The following is an 8,904-nucleotide window of genomic DNA, read 5'->3' on the forward strand; positions in this document are numbered from 1 at the left end:
TTCCTACATTATTGATTTGCTGGTTTCTAGCCTCTCTGCTGGGAATGCCTTTTGAGTTGTTTTGAAAAGAGAAGTCTTGTAAACACTTGACTGTTGCTGGACTCAAGAAAAATCCGATTAGCGGGGAATCAACAACATTATTACTCAGCTGGGTTCCCTGTAATTCTTCCATCTTTGGGCCAGGTGGGTGGATGGGGGTGAGGAGGTTTCAAAGAGATTGTGTGCTCTTCCTGGATTCCACTTGTTTCTTTGCAACAGTCCTTTAATTTCTGTGGTGTTGGAAATGGAGCTAATAATGACAATTTGAACACAATTCACTTCTTCTCTGTGAAGGAGAACAAAGCAGAGATTATTGGCTTTGACAAGACAAAAGTGGTTAGAAGATTAATCAGTCACTCTTTGAGACTCCCCATCACCCACAGAAAATAAAGTCCAGGAACTCACTAGGAATTGGATAGCTCTTCACACAGCCTCCTAAGACCATCCATACATCGTGTCTTCAGGGCAGTGATTTTGTTATTGCTGTTTGTCTTGCTTTCTTTCCTTATAAAACACTATAAAGAGATATGTGTATTTGAGGTATTAAAAGGTAGGATGGCTTGCTGAAGCCTCAGATGCCATCTGAATTCCTTCACTGCCATCTCTGGGGTTTCTGCAGCTGTATCTTCTGACCCTGGAAACTGCTTCCTGGCCAGGAGACCCTGGTCACAAACTTGTGTCACCAGAGTCAAATCAGCCCTGTGGATCTCAGCTGAGTTCTAATCTTTTGCACCCATTCTGATGTTGGTGTCTTATAAACTGGCTCTCATATACACCTCTATGCTATTACCTGAATTCTCAACCTGTTACTTTTGCTTTAGGGCTTGGCTGAATTATGCTGCCCTAAGCCAGACTTCTCATGGTAGAGTCCTGCTACCTCATAGCAGCCTCTATTCCTGGTAGGGTCTACCTGCCTGATGGAGAGGAAACGTGGCCACTGATGGCTACATCTGCTGCCATGTGCCCAACTGTTTGGTCTTTTACCCATTATAGCCTGATTCTCAGTCCTGCTACACATGACTCACAAGAGAGCTTTTAAGGAATACTTATGCTGGGGCCCCATGCCTAAGAATTCAGAGTCAGTTGGTCTCATGTGATATTGATATTTTTAAATTCAAGGTTCTTGTTATGATCTGAGCTGTTTAGGGTGTTACCGCATAACATCCCTAAAATTCATATATTGAAGTCCTAAACCCCAGTGCCTCAGAATGTGACTGTATTTGGAGATTGCATATTTAAAGAGATAATAAATTAGAATTAGAGGTTATTAGGGTAGGCCTTAATTTGACTGATGTCCTTATAAGAAGAAGAAATGAGAACACAGAGACAGATACACAGAAGAAAGATCATGTGAAAACTGTGAGAAGACGGCTATCTAAAAACCAAGAAGAGAGGCCTCAGTAGAAACCCACCCTGTGAACACTTTGATCTCAGACTCCTATTCTCCAGAACCATGAAAAAATAATTTTCATTTAAGCTTCCCAGTTTGTGGTATTTGTCATGGCAGCCCTAGCAAACTAATATAGTCCTTAAGTAGATTCAAAAGCAGCCAGGAGTGGGGACCGCTAATCTAGTGGTTCTCAATCATCAAGTTACTTGGAGGGTTTGTTAAAGCACACATTATTGGATCCCACCCTCGAGGGGTCTGGCTCAGTATATATTCTGGCCTGACAATTTGCATTTCTATCAAGTTCCCAGTGATGCTGACATAGCTGGTACTAGGACCATATTTGCAAACCACTGCACTAACTTATTATGTGTTTTGGTTGGTTTTTGAGTCTCCAGCTTCCCCTCTCAACTCCCAGCCACTTTACGGAACACCCTCAGTGCCCAGGGGTCTCTTGTCCTTAGCCCTGGTTCTCCCTGGGCTGACTAGGTAAGCTACTCTTGATTCATACACATATTTCCTTAGAAACATGGAAAATTTTTAATGAAAAAAACATGTCTGGGAAGAGTTACGATCTCAATACTCCTGTATATGTGTTTGTGAATTTATGTATCTTTCTACAAAGAGTTTCAGGCAACTACTAAAACTTGGATGAACTGGGTCACTGCACATCTGAAGACGTGAATAAATGTTTCAATTTTAATACATTAATATTAAATGCATTTTATAGTTTCTGTGGGATTAATACTAAGTATTAAAATATTTTTATCAGTTTATTAACATTTGCTTTGAAGAGCCAAAAGAATAATAATATTGCTGTTTCATATTTGCAGAGACTTTGCAATGTGCCAGTAAGAGGATATATATGAGATCCTTACTCATGTGCTTGTCTCTTGTGAAGCTAATCACACTGGACTTTTAAGCCCATTCTTCCTGACATCCAGTCATTGACTCTGAATTAGCTGAGGCATGAGAACTTCACTGCAGGAAGATCCTGCCCCTTGCTTGCTCCTAAACGTGCCTTTAAAGTTCAATTTGACCAACCCACCATTGCAAGCGCTCTAGAGGAGAAGACAGCCTTGCTGTGTCCAATCCACTTTAGTTTATACATTTCTTGTCAGTCACATTTATGCTCCCACTGAATAGGACAGTGTGAACCATGGATTAAGTATGCAATAAATGGTTGTTGAATAAATCAGATAATTAAATGCATTCTGCACAGAATATGCTATTTCTGACCTTTGTGCCTTTGTGTATGCTCTTACTTCTCCTAGGCTGCTTGACCCTATTCTTTACCTAACTTGGATTTCAAGGTTTTGTTGAAAAATTTACTCTGGGCCCTAGCATTGTCCATAACTGTGCTCCTTCTCGCCTTTGCTTTGAAATTCAGTGGCTGTTGATTTAGTAATGCTGTCAATAAGACAGGATCCTATCAATAAGATCAATCTTTAGGAGCCCTGTGTAAAGTGCAGTCACATGGGTAATCTCATTTTATCTTCACAAGAGTTACCTTGTTGGTGGGGAAACTTTTAAAGGCTACACTTTTCTGCCTCACCTAAAACCAGGTAAATGAGAACATCCAGAGATGAATGCTGCAAATTATCATCTTACAAATGTCTTTGTGATTTTAATGTGCAACCAAGATTCAGAGTCAAATGGTCCACATCTATGGCACTGAACATCAAACATAAGTCTTCTTTGGATGAAATGAGCTCTTACAGTCTGAAAGAGACTTAAAAATAGTTTGGAAAGTTCTCCTCCAATTTTGTTCTCTCTGCTCCGTTTTCATTTTTGTTTCGTTTCCACTCCTCCAGGTTTCAGCTCTTCTCCACAGCTTGGAATCCAGTTCCTCCACCTGTTTCCTAGACTAAAACAATTTTGGTCTCCTCTCACTTCCCCCTATTTGCTTCCCCAATTGCCACGAGCTCAGCAAAACAGAAATAAAAACCATTCTCCAACCAGCTCTTGAGGTATCTCAGTCCATCCCAGCACTAGTATTTTAACTACCTTTTCAAAGAGAATAAGTCACTTGAGAGAAAGTCTCAGCATGTCTTTTTAATCTTTGGTTACAGTCATTCAACGAATGCAAGCCCATTATTTTTCCAGCAATAAGTCCCAAGGCATAGATGATGCAGGGATTTGTAAATTGGGTTAAATATTTTGTAGTTTCCTTATTGGGGGCCATTGAAATGTTCTATACTGGGGAGTTACAGGTTGAGAAAAGTATTTGCAAAAGATAACAAGGACTGCAAATAAATTCAAGGGAACTAAGAGTTAAGAGACAATTAGAGACAAAGATTGGAGTTGTGAAGAAACAAATGGGAAAATATTTCAGAGATAGCATTTATAAGGCAGCTTAAAATGATACAATACCCCATTCTTTGTGTTGTTGCATTTCCTCATGAGGGAATTAGATGTCACTGTGCAGGGGATTTCCACAATTTATGTTATGAAATAAGAGTATTTTTATATCTTCTTAGTACAATTTATCACTTCTCAGCCTTGCTTTCCTTTTAAAATTAAACATAAACTTGGCTCTTAAACAAAGAATGGGAGTAGGGAGCCAAGGGTAATTAAATATAAACTTCTGGATTTCTCTTCTTGATCAACATTGGTTTCTGATGTATGCATTCTGCAAACAGAAAAATGTTTTATATCCAACAAACAGAAGTTTTAAGTCAGCTGCAAGCAAAGCCAAAAAAATATAACATGTCTCATCTCTTTCTTTAATCTGTTGCTTTGTGCACATCTCTGCATATGTTCACTATAATTTCAGATCTTAAAAGTCATTAAATCAATTGACACCTGAAAGTTACAATGTAGTGGAACATCTAGAGGCTGTACCCACATTTCATGCATAGATTACTGCTCAGGGTCCACTAAACTTCCTGGCATTCAATGCCTTTTCCAGGACATCTTACAGGAGTTCACAGAGAGCCCCGTGTAGCCATTGTTAGGGTGACCATGTTACAATATGCCTAGCACAGTCCTAATTTATACCCCTGACCATGGCCTAGTTTTAACCTTGTTCCTGTCATTTTCAAAAGTGTCCTGATGTAGACTATGAATCATTCGATCATCCTAGCTATGAAGGTTAGAACAAATGTTTGTGCTGTGAATGGGACAAGGTTCTCTAAAATAAGACAGTTCACATTTCCTTTCCTTCATCACTCTCTGAGTAACTGAGATTTGAGAGGTAGGATCATGGACTTCAGGGAGTTGGAATTGGGGATGACCAAAGGAAAGGAAGCTGAGGTAGTAAGGGAAGATTAGAGTTCAAAAACTAGATTTCTCAAAAGCTCATCATACATGATAGGAGATATAAAAGAGCTAATGAAGTTTACTATTAATAACATACATAGATGGTAAATTGGATAAAAAGCCAAAACCCATCGGTGTGCTGTATCTGGGAAACCCATTACAAATCCAAGGATACACAAAGGCTCAACATAAAGGGATGGAGGAGGATTTACCAAGCAAATGGAGAGCAAAAAAAAAGCAGGAGTTGCAATTCTCGTCTCTGATAAAATGGACTTTAAACCAAAAAAGATCGAAAGAGACAAAGAAGGACATTACATAATGGTAAAAGGATCAATGCAACAAGAGGAGCTAATGATCCTAAATATATATTCACCCAATACAGGAGCACCCAGATACATAAGGCAAGTTCTTAATGACTTACAAAGAGACTTAGACTCCCACACAATAATAGTGGGAGACTTTAACACTCCATTGTCAATATTAGACAGATCAACCAGACAGAAAATTAACAAAGATATCCGGGACTTGAACTCAGACCTGGAACAAGCAAACCTAATAGACATTTACAGAATTCTCCACCCCAAATCCACAGAATATACATTCTTCTCAGCACCACATTGTACCTACCCTAAAACTGACCACATAATCGGAAGTAAATCACTCCTCAGCAAATGCAAAAGAATGGAAATCAAAGATCGGATGGTTGTAGATGTGTTGTGTTGCCTCCGAGGCCTCTGTTCTGTTCCATTGGTCTATATCTCTGTTTTGGTACCAGTTCCATGCTGTTTTGATTACTGTAGCCTTGTAGTATAGTTTGAAGTCCAGTAGTGTGATGCCTCCTGCTTTGTTCTTTTTGCTTAGAATTGACTTGGCTATGCGGGCTCTCTTTTGGTTCCATATGAAGGTTAAGGTGGTTTTTTCCAGTTCTGTGAAGAAGGTCAATGGTAGCTTGCTAGGAATAGCATTGAATCTGTAAATTACTTTGGGCAGTATGGCCATTTTCACGATATTGATTCTTCCTAACCATGAACATGGAATGTTTCTCCAACTGTTTGTGTCCTCTCTTATTTTGTTGAGCAGTGGCTTTAACAAAGCAGAAAAAAAACATAAGCAATGGGGAAAAATTCGCTGTTTAATAAATGGTGTTGGGAAAACTGGCTAGCCATGTGCAGAAAGCAGAAACTGGACCCCTTCCTGATGCCTTACACTAAAATTAACTCCAGATGGATTAAAGACTTAAACATAAGACCTAACACCATAAAAATCCTAGAAGAAAATCTAGGCAAAACCATTCAGGACATAGGCATAGGCAAGGACTTCATGACCAAAACACTAAAAGCATTGGCAGCAAAAGCCAAAATAGACAAATGGGACCTAATCAAATTCCACAGCTTCTGCATGGCAAAAGAAACAGTCATTAGAGTGAATCAGCAACCAACAGAACGGGAAAAAATTTTTGCAGTCTACCCATCTGACAAAGGGCTGATATCCAGAATTTACAATGAACTAAAACAGATCTACAAGAAAAAAAAACAAACAAGCCCATTCAAAAGTGGGTGAAGGATATGAACAGACACTTTACAAAAGAAGACATTTTTGAGGCCAACAAACATATGAAAAAATGCTCATCATCACTGGTCATTAGAGAAATGCAAATCAAAACTACATTGAGATACCATTTCACACCAGTTAGAATGGCACTCATTAAAAAATCTGGAGACAACATATGCTAGAGAGGATGTGGAGAAATAGGAACACTTTTACACTGTTGGTGGGAGTGTAAATTAGTTCCACCATTGTGGAAGACAGTGTGGCGATTCCTTAAGGACCTAGAAATAGAAATTCCATTTGACCCAGCAATCCCATTACTGGGTATATATCCAAAGGATTATAAATCGTTCTACTGTGAGGACACATGCACACAAATGTTCATTGCAGCCATGTTTACAATAGCAAAGACCTGGAACCAACCCAAATGCCCATCAATGATAGGCTGGACAGGGAAAATGTGGTACATATACACCATGGAATATTATGCAGCCATCAAAAACGATGAGTTTGTGTCCTTTGTAGGGACATGGATGAACCTGAAAACCATCATTCTCAGCAAACTTACACAAGAGCAGAAAATCAAACAACGCATGTTCTCACTCATAGGCGGGTGTTGAACAATGAGAACCCATGGACACAGGGAGGGGAGCACTACACACTGGGGTCTTTTGGGGGGAAATGGGGGAGGGATAGTAGGGGGTGGGGAGCTGGGGAGAGATAGCATGGGGAGAAAGGCAGCAAATCACACTGCCATGTGTTTACCTATGCAACGATCCTGCATGTTCTTCACATGTACCCTAAAACCTAAAATGCAATTAAAAAAAAAAAAAAAAACGGAAATCATAACAAACAGTCTCTCAGACCACAGTGCAATCAAGTTAGAACTCAGAATTCAGAAACTAACTCAGAACCACACAGCTTCATGGAAACTGAACAACTGGCTCTTGAATGTTGACTGGATAAACAATGAAATGAAGGCAGAAATAAAGATGTTCTTTGAAACCAACAGGAACGAAGACACAACATACCAGAATCTAGGGGACACATTTAAAGCAGTGTCTAGAGGAAAATATATAGTAATAAATGCCCACTTGAGAAGCAAGGAGATATATAAAATCGACACCCTATCATCAAAATTGAAAGAGCTAGAGGAACAAGATAAAAAAAACTCAAAACCTAGCAGAAGAGAAGAAATAGCTAAGATTAGAGCAGAACTGAAGGAGATAGAGACACACACAAAAAAACCTTCAAAAAATTAATAAATCCAGGAGCTGGTTTTTCAAAAAGATCAACAAAATAGACCACTAACCAGATTAATAAAAAAGAAAAGACAGAATAATCAAATAGATGCAATAAAAGGGGATATCAGCACACAAGAAAGGGGATATCATCACAGATTCCACAGAAATACAAATCATCATCAGAGATTATTACAAATAACTCTATGCACATAAACTAGTAAACCTGGAAGAAATGGATAAATTCCTGGACACTTGCATCCTCCCAAGCCTAAACCAGGAAGAAGTCGAAACGCTGAATAGACCAATAACAAGATCTGAAGTTGAGGCAGCAATTAAGAGTCTACCACCCCACAAAAAGCACAAGTCCAGATGGGATCACAGCCGAATTCTACCAGACATACAAAGTACCATTCCTTCTGAAACTATTCCAAACAATCCAAAAAGAGGGAATCCTTCCCAAATCATGTTATGAGACCAACATCATCCTGATACCAAAACCTGGCAGAGACTCAGCAAGAAAAGAAAACTTCAGGCCAATATCCATGATGAACATAGATGCAAAAATCTTCAATAAAATACTGGCAAGCCGATTGCAACAGCACATCAAAAAGCTTATCCACAACGATCAAGTAGGCTTCATCCCGGGGATGCAAGGTTGGTTCAACATACAGTAGTCTATAAACATAATTCACCACATAAACAGAACCAAAGACAAAAACCACACCTTTGAAATCTGGCGCTAGACAAGGATGTCCTCTTTCAGCACTCCTATTCAACATAGTATTGGAAGTTCTAGCCAGAGCAATCAGGCAAGAAAAAGAAATAAAGGGTATTCAAATAGGAGAGGAGGAAGTCAAATTGTCTGTGTTTGCAGACGACATGATTGTATATATAGAAGACTCCATTGTCTCAGTCCAGACTCTCCTGAAACTGATTAGCAACTTCAGCAAAGTCTCAGTATGCAAAATCAATGTGTAAAAATCACAAGCATTCCTATACACCAATAACAGACTTAAAGAGAGCCAAATCAAGAACAAACTGCCATTCACAATTGCTACAAAGACAATAAAATACCTAGAATACAACTAACAAAGTATGTAAAGGACCTCTTCAAGGAGAACTACAAACCACTGCTCAACAAACTAAGAGAGGACACAAACAGATGGAGAAACATTCCACGCTCAAGGTTAGGAAGAATCAATATCGTGAAAATGGCTATACTGCCCAAAGTAATTTACAGATTCAATGCTATCCCCATCAAGCTAACAATGACCTTCTTCACAGAACTGGAAAAAACCACCTTAACCTTCGTATGGAACCAAAAGAGAGCCCGCATAGCCAAGTCAATTCTAAGCAAAAAGAACAAAGTGGGAGGCATCACACTACCGGACTTCAAACTATACTACAAGGCTACAGTAATCAAAA

The 8,904-nt window shown here is 39.2% G+C and overlaps 1 long non-coding RNA gene across 1 annotated transcript; it reads left to right on the forward strand.

The window, feature by feature from the left end:
- Positions 1-1,747: 1,747 nt before the first annotated feature.
- LOC108287934 lies at positions 1,748-2,650 on the forward strand. The gene is made up of 2 exons (XR_001818514.1): positions 1,748-1,915; positions 2,260-2,650. It is a non-coding gene; the product is annotated as an uncharacterized LOC108287934 (long non-coding RNA).
- Positions 2,651-8,904: the final 6,254 nt, after the last annotated feature.

Source organism: Cebus imitator, unplaced genomic scaffold (assembly GCF_001604975.1).
Source record: "Cebus imitator isolate Cc_AM_T3 unplaced genomic scaffold, Cebus_imitator-1.0 Scaffold357, whole genome shotgun sequence".
NCBI classification, from domain to species: domain Eukaryota; kingdom Metazoa; phylum Chordata; class Mammalia; order Primates; family Cebidae; genus Cebus; species Cebus imitator.